Raw genomic sequence first — 16131 nt, forward strand, 5'->3', positions numbered from 1 at the left:
GAGGGTGAGAATAACACCGTTTTTGTTTTTTTTTTTACATTCTATATTTTACTACTGATGCCGCATAGGCAGCCTCAGTAGTAAAAAGTTGGTCACACTCGTCAAACACTATGTTTGACGAGTGTGACCAACCTGTCAATCAGTTCTCCAAGCGATGCTACAGATCGCTTGGAGAACGCTAGCATTTTGCAAGCTAATTACGCTTGCAAAATGCTAGTTTTTCCACGGGAAAACCGCGGGAATTTAAAATGCTATTTTCCCGCGGACTGGAATTCCGGAATTCTCGCGGTAATTTCCGCGAGAATTCCGGTACGTGTGCACTTAGCCTTAAAATCATGAACAACATTTTCAATATAAAAACAAATAACATAATTACATCTTGATGCTGACTGAACAAACAATGAAAGAATCAAAACAAATTTTTTTTTCTTTTTCTTTTCAAAAAATTCTTTTTACAATGGAGTAAAAAATTCCTTACAAGAAGATAGAAAGATCCAACCTTTCATTCAGTCCTATTGGACCCTGCACTTTTTATTTAATTATCCATCTGGCTTCATGTCTCATCAAGACTTTATTATGATTACCTCCTTGTGGTGGAAATTTTACAATTTCTAAACCAACAAAGTGTAATAATTCAGGGTTGGAGTTATGTTTTTCTTCCATATGCTGTATCAAGCACAAAGACCCTTTGCCTGTACTAATAGAATGGTAATGTTCGCGAAATCTTGTTACAAGTGGTCTAATAGTTTTTCCTATGTAAAAAAATAAACAAGGACAAAACAAAATATATACCACGAATTTACTTTTACAAGAAATAAAATCTTTTACCCAATGCTGAATGGATCTGATTTTAAAAGGATTAGAAGTCATATGTAAGTGACAGTAATTACAATTACCGCATTTAAAATTGCCTTTTGGTGAATTTTTTTGTAACCAATTTTTATCAAGAGGGAGCAAACGATTGTGTACTAGAAGATCAGCTATATTATGAGTGTGTTTGTATTGCAGGACAGTGGTACTAATTTCTTGCAAATCTTTATCGGAACGCAAGACATGCCAATTTTTTCTAATTGCTGTATGTACAATTCTATCAATAGAACTGTGTTTAAAGCTGAAAATAAATCTCCTTTGTGAATTTGTTTCACTATTCATTTGTTTTTTATGACGCTTGGTAACCCTTTTTAATAAATCACTTTGTGAAATGGCTTTTACCCATTCATGAGCTTCATTTAGAACCCCAATTGGCTAACCTCTCCTCAAAAAACGTGTTTTTAATTCCTCAATTTGTTCATTAACCCCTTCACCCCCAAGGGTGGTTTGCACGTTCATGACCGGGCCAATTTTTACAATTCTGACCAATGTACCTTTATGAGGTCATAACTCTGGAACGCTTCCATTGATCCCGGTGATTCTGACATTGTTTTCTCGTGACATATTGTACTTCATGTTAGTGGTAAAATTTCATTCAAATAACTTGCGTTTATTTGTGAAAAAAATGGAAATTTGGCAAAAATTTTGAAAATTTCGCAATTTTCCAACTTTGAATTTTTATGCCCTTAAATCACAAAGATACGGCACACAAAAAACTTGATAAGTAACATTTCCCACATGTTTACTTTACATCAGCACAATTTTGGAACCAAAATTTTTTTTGTTAGGAAGTTATAAGGGTTAAAAGTTGACCAGCGATTTCTCATTTTTACAACACCATTTTATTTTTAGGACCACATCACATTTGAAGCCACTTTGAGGGGTCTATATGATAGAAAATACCCAAAAGTGACACCATTCTAAAAACTGCACCCCTTAAGGTGCTCAAAACCACATTCAAGAAGTTTATTAACCCATTAGGTGCGTCACAGGAATTTTTTTGAATATTTAAAAAGAAATGAACATCTAACTTTTTTTCACAAAAAAAATACTTCAGGTTCAATTTTTTTTATTTTACCAAGGGTAACAGGAGAAATTGGACTGCAAAAGTTATTGTGCAATTTGTCCTGAGAACGATGATACCTGATTTGTGGGGGGGGGGGAACGACTGTTTCGGCGCATGGCAGAGCTCAGAATGGAAGGAGCGCCGTTTGACTTTTTCAATGCAAAATTGGCTGGAATTCAGATCGGACGCCATGTCACGTTTGGAGAGTCCCTGATGTACCTAAACAGTGGAAACCCCCTACAAGTGACCCCATTTTGGACACTAGACCCCCCACGGAACTTATCTAGATGTGTGGTGAGCACTTTGAACCCCCAAGTGCTTCACAGAAGTTTATAACACTCGGACGTGAAAATAAAAAAATCATTTATTTCCACAAAAATGATATTTTTGCCCCCAATTTTTTATTTTCCTAAGGGTAACAGGAGAAATTGGACCCCAAAAATTGTTTTGCAATTTGTCCTGAGTAGGCTGATACCCCATATGTGGGGGTAAAACACTGTTTGGGCGCATGGCAGAGCTTGGAAGGGAAGGAGCACCATTTGACTTTTTCAACTCAGAATTGGCTGGAATTGAGATCAGACGCCATGTTGCATTTGGAGAGCCCCTGATGTGCCCAAACAGTGGAAACCCCCAATTATAACTCCAACCCTAACCCCAACACACCCCTAACCCTAATCTGAGCCCTAACCCTAGCCCTAACCCTAAGGCTGTATGCACACGCTGCGGATTTTGCTGCGGTTCCGCAGCGGTTTTGGCTGCTGCGGACCCCAGTACCATGATTCCCTATGGGAATCAAAAACCGCAGTGCAGACGGTGCGGAATTTTCCGCGCGGATTATCTGTGGTTTTCAATCCGCAGAAAGAATTGACATGTCAATTCTTTCTGCGGATTCTCCTGCGGTTTGCCATCTCCTCTATTGAGGAGATGAAAAACCGCAGGACAAAACCGCAGAGCAATCTGCAGGTAAAACTGCAGGTCTTTTGACCTGCGGTTTCACCTGCGGATTTTACAAAATCCGCACCTAATCCGCAGCGTGTGCACACAGCCTTACCCTAACGGGAAAATGGAGATAAATACTTTTTTAGTTTTATTATTTTTCCCTAACTAAGGGGGTGATAACGGGGGGGTTTGACTTACTATTTATGGCGGTTTTTATGTTTGGCGGCTGTCACACGCTAAAAGACGCTTTTTATTGTAAAATAGTTTTTGCATCACCACATTTTGAGAGCTATAATTTTTCCGTATTTTGACCCACTGAGTCATGTGAGGTCTTATTTTTTGCGGGACGAGTTGACGTTTTTATTGGTACCATTTTCGGGCACGTGACATTTTTTTGATCGCTTTTTATTCCTATTTTTGGGACGCAGAATGAACAAAAACCAGCGTTTCATGAATTTCTTTTGGGGGGGTGCGTTTACACCGTTCCGCGTGCGGTAAAATTGATAAAGCGGTTTTATTCTTCGGGTCAGTACGGTTACAGCGATACCTCATTTAGGTCGTTTTTTTATGCTTTTGTCGGTTTTATGCAATGAAAACTATTTTATATAAAAAATAATTATTTTTGCATCGCTTTATTCTGTGAGCTATAACTTTTTTATTTTTTCGCTGATGATGCTGTGTGGCGGCTCGTTTTTTGCAGGACAAGATGACGTTTTCAGCGGTACCATGGATATTTATATGCGTCTTTTTGATCGCGAGTTATTGCACTTTTTGTTCGGTGGTATGATAAATCATTTTTTGCTTCGTTTTTTATTTTTATTTTTTAAGGGGTTCGCTAAAAGGCTTAACTAATGGGACAGTTTTATAGGGCGGGTCATTACGGACGCGGCGATACCTAATATGTGTACTTTTATTGTTTTGTTTTTTTATTATTTCCAAAAAATGGATTTATTGAGGGAATATTTTTTTTTTTTTCTAATTTATTTGGCGATTTTTTTAAATTTATTTTTACATTTTTTTTATTTTTTTTACTTTATTACATAGTCCCAGGTGGGACATCACTGTCCTGTGACAGATCGCTGATCTGTCACATCACAGATCACTGTGACAGATCAGCAATCTGTCACAGGCATTGAAGCAGACTTCCTCTTGCCTGCGCTTTGCAGGCACTGAGGAAGCCTGCTTCCTCAGGTTCCCGAAGGCCCCCGTCGCCATCTTGGATTCGGGGGCCTGGAGGATAGGAGCCCCCCGCAGCAGCGCTGCACATTGCGCTGCCGTGGGGGGCTCAGGGAAGCACGGAGGGAGCCCCCTCCCTGCCGATGCTTCCCTTTAACTCCCGGTACACCGCGATCATGTTTGATCGCGGTGTGCAAGGGGTTAACGTGTCGGGGGCGGTCCGTGACCGCCCCTGACACACAGTGCCGGGTGTCAGCTGTGATAATCAGCTGACACCCGGCCGCGATCAGCGGCGCTCACCACGTGGGCGCCGCTGATCGCGGTAGACGTACTATCCCGTCCACGGTCATACGGGCCCGGGTACCGTGGACGGGATAGTACGTCGGATGTCAGGAAGGGGTTAAAGATATCATCGTTATTATTCATTTTCCTTAATCTAATCATCTGACTAAAGGGAAGCCCTTTTTTCGTGTGCATAGGGTGTGCACTACTAAAATGTAGAAGTGAATTGGTCGCAGTCGATTTTCTATGTACCTTGGTAATCATGTTACCATCTACAAAAATCGATTTTTACATTAAAAAAACTCTGTTCTTCTGCCCAAAACAAGAAGTGAATCGCATTTTTTCCACGTTAATTTAATTTAAATATTTGACAAAATTATTAAATTCATTCTGAGAACCGTCCCATATTATGAAAATATCATCCAAAAATCTCAAGAAAATAGGGATATGCTTTAAGAATGGATTGGACATGTTTGAAATATTTTTCTTCAAATGCTGCTAGAAACAAATTTGCAAAAACGCATGCTACGGGCGTCCCCATAGCAGTACCGATTATCTGACGATACCATTGGTTCAAAAATTTAAACGCATTGTGAGATAATACAAAGTCCTATCCGTCCAAAATAAAAGCAATCCAGTCAGGATTCTTATCAGAATTCATTAACATTTTCTGAATTGCCTCAATTGCATTTTTTTGAGGGATCCGTGTGTAAAGATTCACTACATCGATAGAGGTTAAGGAGAAACTTGGCTGCCAATCGAAATTTTTTAGAATAGAAATAAAATCCCCTGAATCTTTTACATAAGAAGGAATCTGGGAAAGTAATGGTTTAAGAAGCCAGTCTAAATACTGCGATAATGGTTCTGTCAGTGAATTGATGCCCGAGATTATAGGGCGACCCGGAGGTTGCGTGGTGGACTTATGTATTTTTGGAATGCTGTACCAATGAGCAATCTCAGGATAATCAGGCATCAGATATTCTGCTCTCTTTTTTGTTAAAACGCCTTTTACGACATTTTTTCTTAAAAAAGTTCTCAATTTATTTTTGAATCTGTCGGATTTTGATCCAAAGGTACATAAGTCGAAGTATCTTTCAATTGTGATAAAGCTTCCTTAATGTATTATTCCCTATCTAGGATGACGATGTTTCCTCCTTTATCCGCCTTGCGGATTACCACATCATCCCACTTTTGTATATCACGCAAAGCCTTCAACTCTTTAACAGATTTTTTGCGGGTGTATCATAATACAAAGCATCCACATCTTTTATTACTAAATCGTGAAATAAGTCAATAACATTCCCTGGGGAAATGGGGGGCATATAATTGGATTTTACCCCTCCTGTAAACGGTTCTGAGGTGATAGTAACACCAATGTTTCAAACAGACTCAATACTCACTGACGGATCAGCTATACTCAAAGCAACAATATCATTCACATCTATTGTATCGGATGACTGAGGCATGAAACCTAAAGTTCCTATAGAAACTGGACTTATTTTCAGCTTTAAACACAGTTCTATTGATAGAATTGTACATACAGCAATTAGAAAAAATTGGCATGTCTTGCGTTCCGATAAAGATTTGCAAGAAATTAGTACCACTGTCCCGCAATTTGCATACAAACGCACTCATAATATAGCTGATCTTCTAGTACACAATCGTTTGCTCCCTCTTGATAAAGATTGGTTACAAAAAAATTCACCAAAAGGCAATTTTAAATGCGGTAATTGTAATTACTGTCACATATGACTTCTAATCCTCTTAAAATCGGACCCATTCAGCATTGGGTAAAATATTTTATTTCTTGTAAAAGTAAATTCGTGGTATATATTTTGTTTTGTCCTTGTTCATTTTTTTACATAGGAAAAACTATTAGACCACTTGCAACAAGATTTCGCCAACATTACCATTCTATTAGTACAGGCAAAGGGTCTTTGCGCTTGATACAACAAATGCAAGAAAAACATAACTCCAACCCTGAATTATTACGCTTTGCTGGTTTAGAAATTGTAAAATTTCCACCACAAGGAGGTAATCATAATAAAGTCTTGATGAGACATGAAGCCAGATGGATAATTAAATCAAAAGTGCAGGGTCCAATAGGGCTGAATGATAGAAAGATCCAACCTATCTTCTTGTAAGGAATTTTTTACTTTTTTCTTTACTCCATTGTAAAAAGATTTTGTTGAAACGAAAAAGAAAAAAAAAATTGTTTTGATCCTTTCATTGTTTGTTCAGTCAGCATCAAGATGTAATTATGTTATTTGTTTTTAAATTGAAATTGTTGTTCATGATTTTAACTGTTCACTTGTTGTTAGTCATAGACCTATTTAAGGAAATAACATCACGTAATTACACACCTGGACCGGTTGAAGCGTCTTTGCACACGAAACGGCTGTGGTCCGTTCGTTCTCCCCGCATGCCTCATGTTTTCTGCCTGCCCTATGCTGTATGACCTTTAATGGTTGAATAAAGTAATATCGCACTGCAAATTGGGTGAGTGCCGCATCTTTTTCATGCTTTATTGAAGGTCCTACCTGTATAAGGCTTTGCAGATATGAAATATATAGCATGCAATTTCATTCTGCAAATATTACCCCAGATTAAGCCCTTGCCTATTCCGCACCAAATACTTAACCCTGTGTATGTACAGCGCTTGTCTGGAGCAGGCTCAGGACACGAGCCCACACCATTCCAGGCAGACAATGGGTGTGTTATTAAGGCCTGGATCACACTTCCGTTTTTTAAAATCAGTCCAAACCCGTCGTTTTCTGTTAAAAAACGGATCCGCCATTTTTTTGGAGGATCCGTTTTTTGGTCCCATAGACTTCCATTACCGCGGATCCTTCAAAAAAACGGATCCGTTTGCGGTAAAACGGAAACGGATCCGTTTTTCCACACAAAAACGGATGCAAAAAAAACGGATGGCGGATGCCAAAAAACGGATGTGTGAAACAGGCCTAAGCCATCATCTGCCTAATAATAATAATAATAAATAATAATTTTTATTTATATAGCGCCAACATATTCCGCAGCACTTTACAATTATGATATTAACCTGTTAAATGCCACTGTCTTTCTTTCAACGTTCTTTTTATAGAGAAATTTGCAAATAAACAGTGATCGAGAAATCAATCAAATCAGTGCTAAAAACAGTAATACAAATATTAAAAAAAATAGAGCAGAAGTTTTTTTGTGTGTCAGATTCTCAAACACTGCAAACAAAGGAATAATAGACAGTTTCAGATTTCAATTTTTGTTGACGAGAAGACGAGAGGAGGAAAGGGAAGACAGGGTGGGATCAACAGGGCAGGTGGGCATGTGGTGAAGAAGGAAGATGGGAATGGGGGTAGCACCTTGGGATATGTGTCTAATGAAAAAAAATTAGAGTAATTACTGAGTGAAAGGATGATTGTGTCCTAAATTGGGACCAATATCTCCAAATATTATTACATTTAGTAGAACTATGATTAACTCTTGCTGCTAGTTCTTCTACATAAAAAATTTGATACATTTTTGAGTAAAGTTGCTGTGTAGTGCAATGTTCCCCAACTCCAGTCCTCAAGGCCCACCAACAGGTCATGTTTTCAGGATTTCCTTTGTATTGCACAGGTGATGGAATCAGCATCTGGGCAATACTAAAGAAATCCTGAAAACATGACCTGTTGGTGGGTCTTGAGGACTGGAGTTGGGGAACCCTGGTGTAGTGGGTGTGACTGCGGTATTCCAATTGATAGGGATCAAAGATTTCCCGGCTGCCAGGATAAATTGAGCTAGTTTGTTCGCTACTTTATCTTTCTCGCAGAGTGGAAAATTTAATAAAACATTTTCTGGCTTCAGGATGGCGCGTTTGCCTAGTACTTTGCATATGATTGTGGATACTTCTTTCCAAAAGGATTAAAGTGCCGAACAAGACCACCATAAGTGTATATAGCTGCCATCGTTCTCTCCGCATCTCCAACAATTTGTCTCTGCAGTATGTTGCCATCTTCGAATTTGATTGGTGTAATATACCATTTAGTAATAATTTTAAATGAGTTTTCCCGAATTCGTACACACTGTGAAGGGCCATGGGAGTTCCTATAAATATGATTAATTTGTGAGTTAGAAAAGGAGATACCCAAAATGCCAGTGTCAATCTATGACAGCGACATATACTGCGCCTGCTCTGCCCACAACACAATTGATGATGGGTTTGCCATAGCAGCCGATAGCTTGCTGAAGAACCATGTACCTGTTATGGCGGCAGACCTAGGGCTAGGCTTCATAGGAAACTAATTTTTGCTATACACTGCAATACCATTGAATTACAGTACAAAGTAAAGGTGAAAAGACAAACAGGTTCAAATCCCTGCATGGGACTAGAAAAAAAAATATAAAGGTTTAAAAAAAAAAAAAAATTATATATATATATATATATATATATATATATATATATATATATATATATATATATATATATATATATATATATATATATACACACACACACACATACACACACAGTTGTGGCCAAAAGTATTGACACCCCTGCAATTCTGTCAGATAATACTCAGTTTCTTCCTGAAAATGATTGCAAACACAAATTCTTTGGTATTATTATCTTCATTTAATTTGTATTAAATGAAAAAACACAAAAGAGAATGAAGCAAAAAGCAAAACATTGATCATTTCACACAAAACTCCAAAAATGGGCCAGACAAAAGTATTGGCACCCTCAGCCTAATACTTGGTTGCACAACCTTTAGCCAAAATAACTGTGACCAACCGCTTCCGGTAACCATCAATGAGTTTCTTACAATGCTCTGCTGGAATTTTAGATCATTCTTCTCTGGTAAACTGCTCCAGGTCCCTGATATTAGAAGGGTGCCTTCTCCAAACTGCCATTTTTAGATCTCTCCACAGGTGTTCTATGGGATTCAGGTCTTGACTCATTGCTGGACACCTTAGAAGTCTCCAGTGCTTTCTCTCAAACCATTTTCTAGTGCTTTTTGAAGTGTGTTTTGGAACATTGTCCTGCTGGAAGACCCAGGACCTCTGAGGGAGACCCAGCTTTCTCACATTATGCTGCAAAATTTGTTGGTAGTCTTCATACTTCATAATGCCATGCACACGGTCAAGCAGTCCAGTGCCAGAGGCAGCAAAGCAATCCCAAAACATCAGGGAACCTCCGCCATGGTTGACTGTAGGGACCGTGTTCTTTTCTTTGAATGCCTCTTTTTTTCTCCTGTAAACTCTATGTTGATGCCTTTACCCAAAAAGCTCTACTTTTGTCTCATCTGACCAGAGAACATTCTCCCAAAACGCTTTAGGCTTTTTCAGGTAAGTTTTGGCAAGCTCCAGCCTGGCTTTTTTTATGTCTCGGGGTAAGAAGTGGGGTCTTCCTGGATCTCCTACCATATAGTCCCTTTTCATTCAGACGCCGGGTTGACACTGTTGTACCCTTGGACTGCAGGGCGACTTGAACTTATTTGGATGTTAGTCGATGTTCTTTATCCAACATCCACACAATCTTGCGTTGAAATCTCTTGTCAATTTTTCTTTTCCATCCACATCTAGGGAGGTTAGCCACAGTGCCATGGGCTTTAAATTTCTTGATGACACTGCGCACGGTAGACACAGGAACATTCTGGTCTTTGGAGATGGACTTGTAGCCTTGAGATTGCTCATGCTTCCTCACAATTTGGATTCTCAAGTCCTCAGACAGTTCTTTGGTCTTCTTTCTTTGCTCCATGCTCAATGTGGCACACACAAGGACACAGGACAAAGGTTGAGTCAACTTTAATCCATGTCAACTGGCTGCAAGTGTGATTTAGTTATTGCCAACACCTGTTAGGTGCCACAGGTAAGTTACAGGTGCTGTTAATTACACAAATTAGAGAAGCATCACATGATTTTTCGAACAGTGCCAATACTTTTGTCCACCCTCTTTTTTATGTTTGGTGTGGAATTATATCCAATTTGGCTTTAGGACAATTCTTTTTGTGTTTTTTAATTTAAGACAAATTAAATGAAGATGATAATTCCAAATAAATTGTGTTTGCAATCATTTTCAGGAAAAAACTGAGTATTATCTGACAGAATTGCAGGGGTGTCAATACTTTTGGCCACAACTGTATATATCTGAAATTGCCTCCCTTTTATCCATTAAAAAAAGTTATTAAAAAATACACACGATCACATCCATAAAAGTCCAATCTGTCAAAACATACAATTAACCCAATCGGGAAATGCCGTAAAAAGAAAAAAAAAATAGAAAAGCCAAAATTAGTTTTCTAGTCCCCCCATGTATGCAAAAAGGAGCGTCGTATCGACCCCAAAATGTCATCCACCTCCAAAACGTATTGAAGGTGCACATTATAAGCTGCACTCACACTTTCATATGGATATTTCATTTGTCTGCTCTGTTTTTGCACTGGACAAACAAAATGTCTAAAAGGGATGCTTTGCATAACTGAAGCAAACGACAACAGAGGGACTCTATTATTATGGGGACAAACTGATTCCCATTACATGGCAGTTTTTAAAATGGATAAAAGTTCTTCATGCTGCACTAATATAACACAACGGAAAACCCAGATGGACCCCATAATAATCAAGAGAGTATTACTTCTAATTTAAGTAACTGATCTTTTTTGCACATTACTTCCATGTGTCTGTGCCTTAAACTTCAACAGACCAAAAGAATGTCTAAAGGCAAGTGTGAATATAGTCCTGATGGGGTGGCAGAGGGAACATGCTGTGATCATGAACTAAAAGAATGAATAAAAGCATTGCTATAGCCACCAGGAAATTCAGTTCTGACTACTAGGGGGCAAAACCTCAAATGAACTGTAAGGCATGAAGAATATATCTTCAGTTCTCAGCATCTTTTTTCTTTGATTTAAACTGAACCTGTCCCATTGTACATGCAGACTGGTTTGTGGACACTGCAGTATAGAGGAGAAGCTGAGCAGACCGATATATTGATTTGTTAGGAAAAATTCACTTTAACTAGTATTTTATCCATCGATACTCATACCCCATGTGTTTGTATGTATACAAATCCAGTGAGCAGACCTACTAGTGACTGCCAGCTATCTCTACATGCAGTCATGCATAGGAGATTGTCAATCACTAGAAGGAACCGCCCACTGGACTCATATGTATACCAACTCCAGGGATCTTAATGAATAAAATGTAAGCTTTACGGAAACTTTCCCAACAAACGTATATTCATTTGATCAGCTCCTCCTGCTCTATAACATACTGCCGGCAGATAAGTAACTTGACAGGTCGGAATCACGCCAGCCTTACTGTGAGTTATTACTGCTGGCTTCTACGCTTGGCTAAGATTTTACTAGTCATGGTGCCGACATTGTCGTTCTGTGAGAATAAGTGATGTAGAATTGTGTTGCCATTTGCGACACGGATCATATAAACTCAGCGATGTCCTAGAAAGGCAAGATGACCAAACAGATACGAACATATTTTTGCACATGGGATGAGGGTAAATTCACTAGAAAGAGAAATACTAATCAAAATGGTCAAAGGAAATAGGGGAGACCAAAGTACTGCTGGCTGGACACCATCAAGAATAAACATCAAGCAATTGAAAGAAGCCGAGGAATATAGGAAAACATGGCAAGAATCGGCCAGTGGGTAAAATCACAATGTAAAATAGTCACTGAAAAAGCAGGTAATCTTCTGTAGAGGTGTGAAACCGCAGGCTGATTTTCCCAAATCCGCACGGACAAATGCGCAGCACCTAAAACTACGTGTGCACATAGCCTAATGAGTCGGGTGCTTGGTGCTGGCCTTATGCTCACTAAGGCCGGTTTCACATTAGCGCATTTTATGCGCGCGCACGGCCGGGGGTAGCTCCGCCCCCGATCCGGCTCTCTGCCCGGCGTGCCCGCCCCTTCCTTGTAGCGCCGCCTCCTAGCGGACAGCGGCGCCTGCGATCGGCGCACCCTATCTTTAGCATAGGGTGCGCCGATCGTGCGCAGGCCGTGCGCTAGTTGCGCTTTGACCTGCGCTGCGCACTTATGACGGTGCGCCGTGCGCGCCAAAATCCGAAAAGTTCGATTTTGGCGCGCACGGCGCACCGTCAAAAGTGCGCAGCGCAGGTCAAAGCGCAACTAGCGCACGACCTGCGCACGATCGGCGCACCCTATGCTAAAGATAGGGTGCGCCGATCGCAGGCGCCGCTGTCCGCTAGGAGGCGGCGCTACAAGGAAGGGGCGGGCACGCCGGGCAGAGAGCCGGATCGGGGGCGGAGCTACCCCCGGCCGTGCGCGCGCATAAAATGCGCTAATGTGAAACCGGCCTTACACGTAAAGGAAAGAGAAGATGACAGGAAGGCTGCAGAGTAAAATAAAGGAAGAATATGCCACTGTGGCCCCTGAAGATAGCACATTCTTCAGATCCACTTCTCACGCAGTCAGTACTCAAAATCACCTTGACGATAGGGAACACGTGTTCCTACATGTGATGTGTCCTGCACACACTCCAGCAGAATTACAGCAGCAGCGAGAGAATGTCACCCGCAGTGTAAATTGACTGATTCTGCAGATATGAAATGTATAGCATGCTACTTCATGCTGAAAATATTACCCCAGATTAAGCCCCTGCTTATTCCACAGCAAACTCTGAGCAGGCTCAGGACACGAGCCCGCACCATTACAGGCAGACAATGGGTGTGTTATTAAGCCATCATCTGCCTAATGATATTAACCGCCACTGTCAATCTTTAACAGCGACATATTCTGTGCCCGGCCAGAGGGCGAGCCTTTCTCTGTGGCCACGACACGATGATGGGCTTGCCATGGCAGCCGATAGCTTGGTGAAGAGCCATGTGCCTGCCATGCCAGTGCTCCTATGAAGACTGGCCTAGAGCTGGGCTCCATGGGAAACTGGGATTTTTGCCATATGCTGCAAAGCCATTGTATTGCACTATAAAGTATAGCCGAAAAGACAAACCGATTCAAATCCCTGCTTGGGACTAATAAAAGAAAAAAAAAATAGTTTTAAAAAATGATTAAAAAAAACATAGAAATTTGAAAATCACCTGCCTTTTACCCCACTTAAAAAAAGTTATTAAACACACACACACATCCATAAACGTCCAATCTGTCAAAATATACAATTATCCCAATCGGTAAATACAGAAAAAAGAAAACAAAAATCAAAAAGCCAAAATTAGTTTCCTAGTCCTTGCACCATCCCCCCAAAAATGCAAAAGGAAATGTTGTGTCGACCTCAAAATGGCATCCACCTTCACACTGCTCCATCAGCCGAAAGATGAAGATGGTAGGGGGCTCGAAAAATGGTGGCACAGTGTTTACTTCATTTGTGCTGGTGGCAGAATCCTGCCGGCCCCAGACTGGCAGCATCACAACCACAGCGCACTGCTCCAATGCACGCAAGCGTGCACCGTGGCACTGCCATGCCTTCCCCATCCCCCTGAGGTGGCGGCTGCGGGCTCCTCACCACCAGCTTATCATACAGCAGCCTACTGGCACAGGTGGCACACACCGGGCAGCGGCCCTCACCACTCAGGCAGGTGCACCCACCTCTGCTCCTCCGCTGCTCTCACAACTTCCGGTGCGCTCGGCTTCTGGTCACGTGACTGGGCAGCCACCCAGGGACGGGGCGCCGTGCGGGACACAATTGTGCAGCAGCAGCTTTCTTGTTGTTCCTGGCTCAGCCGCATGGCCGCTGGAAAGGCTTTCATGTTTAGCAGTTTCTTATTTGCTAATTTTTTTACAGGTTTTTTAACAGTAAGAAATGATCACAGTAATAGAATACGATGTGATGAAGGTGACTGCACCTCACAGCGGCTACAAAAAAGATAAAAATGGCACAAAAATGGGCATCAGTGGGTGCTACCAGAAGGGTTAACGTTGGGCATCTGATGCATACAACAGAGACACAGATAAGGATGACTCCCACCAAACTCAGGTCACTCCAGCCAAACCCAACAAGCTCAGGGCATTTCAGCTGGCATCAAAGTGGGCAGTCAATGAGTAAATGGTGTTTTCAAAGGGTTAAATGACCTTGTGCCGCTAGTCTCCCACCACCATTACACAGGGATGCCTCGTATCAGACGCAGGTAACTCCAGCCTGGTCCAGGCGACTTTTGGGCATCAGATCTGGCATCAAGGTGGGCAAATCTAAGAGAACAAGTAACTAGTGTTTTTAAGAGGTTAAATCTCTCTGAGCCACCGATCCCGCACTACCCCTAGTCAGACGGCCGTATGACGATGGCGGCATCGTAGTGTACACACTGGTCGGCGACTATCCTGACCCCAGCATGACAGCTACACAGAAATGTACAGGTGTATCTCACTAAATTAGAATATCAAAAATTTAATTTATTTCAGTTCTTCAATACAAAAAGTGAAACTCATATATAGAGTCATAACAGAGGGATCTATTTCATGTGTTTATTTCTGTTAATGTTGATGATTATGGCTTACAGACAATGAAAACCCAAAAGTCATTATCTCAGTAAATTAGAATACTTTATAACACCAGCTTGAAAAATGATTTTAAAATTCAAAATGTTGGCCTACTGAAATGTATGTTCAGTAAATGCACTCAATCATTGGTCGGAGCTCCATTGGCATCAATTACTGCATCTATGCGGCGTGGCATGGAGGCGATCAGTCCATGGGTGGACATACCGCCGGTTCAACCGATGTGGCTGCACTGGGGCCCAGAGGCTCCAGGGGGCCCCTGCAGGGCGGCTAATGCATACCTCCCAACCATACCGGGCGGGAGCTTATTTTTCCCGCATTGCACTGAGCCGCCACGCCCACCCATGCACGGACCCCATCCTCACCCTCCCAGAGATCCACCGGCCATCGAAGCCCCTCACTGCTAAATGCCATCAATGATGTTCCTGGGCTTCTCTGTGCACACAGGACCTATAATTATGTGGCGCCCCTGAGGGTTCAGTCGCCACAGAGGTACTGCACCTCCTCCTGAGGTGTGGTATCCCACTATCCAGGTAAGGTGGAGACACCTGACCACACTCCAACATCGGCATCCCACACAACATAGTAGTGTAGCAAAGCACCTTTGGTGGCTCCCTGCTTGGAACACGAAGAGTGCTGGGAGGTGGGTGGAGCTTAGACTGCACATGAGAGCAGGAGAATATTAGGAAAAGGTCAGTCTGTGAGAGAAGTCCCCTGAGAGGGATGGAGTGAAGGAAGTGCTGCAGCAGACTCCTGTGACATGGAGCTGCTGACACAGGAAAGAGCCATAGAAAGCCTGATTCTTCAGAAGGAAGATAGTTTAGTACGGAACGTAAGGAGAAGAAGAGAACTAAGGACTAGGGTCAGAGCAGAGCCCTTCCTCAAGTTTGAAGTGCATGGCCGGGGTCCGGTCCCCAAGGTTGTACAGTTGTGGCCAAAAATATTGACACCCCTGCAATTCTGTCAGATAATACTCAGTTTCTTCCTGAAAATGATTGCAAACACAAATTCTTTGGTATTATCTTCATTTAATTTGTCTTAAAAGAAAAAAACACAAAAAGAATTGTCCTAAAGCCAAATTGGATATAATTCCATACCAAACATAAAAAAAGAGGGTGGACAAAAGTATTGGCACTGTTCGAAAAATAATGTGATGCTTCTCTAATTTGTGTAATTAACAGCACCTGTAACTTACCTGTGGCACCTAACAGGTGTTGGCAATAACTAAATCACACTTGCAGCCAGTTGACATGGATTAAAGTTGACTCAACCTCTGTCCTGTGTCCTTGTGTGTACCACATTGAGCATGGAGAAAAGAAAGAAGACCAAAGAACT

General features: G+C 41.4%; 1 protein-coding gene across 12 annotated transcripts in view; it reads right to left on the bottom strand.

Annotated features, from left to right (window-relative positions):
- The window catches only part of PPHLN1 (periphilin 1), a 185386-nt gene that overhangs the window by 152950 nt on the left and 16305 nt on the right, over positions 1-16131 (bottom strand). Inside the window, exon 1 of one of the 12 annotated variants that reach the window (XM_073573244.1) lies at positions 13891-14026. The exons of 8 other annotated variants lie outside the window; for them this stretch is intronic. The gene's annotated coding sequence lies outside the window, so the exon portion shown is untranslated. Of the gene's footprint in view, positions 1-13575; positions 13716-13807; positions 13832-13890; positions 14027-16131 lie in introns of those variants that run through there. 3 more of the 12 variants (XM_073573251.1, XM_073573248.1, XM_073573250.1) reach the window with 3 other exon arrangements.

This window comes from Dendrobates tinctorius, unplaced genomic scaffold, assembly GCF_039654945.1.
Source record: "Dendrobates tinctorius isolate UK_male_01 unplaced genomic scaffold, ASM3965494v1 ptg000035l, whole genome shotgun sequence".
In the NCBI taxonomy this organism is placed as follows: domain Eukaryota; kingdom Metazoa; phylum Chordata; class Amphibia; order Anura; family Dendrobatidae; genus Dendrobates; species Dendrobates tinctorius.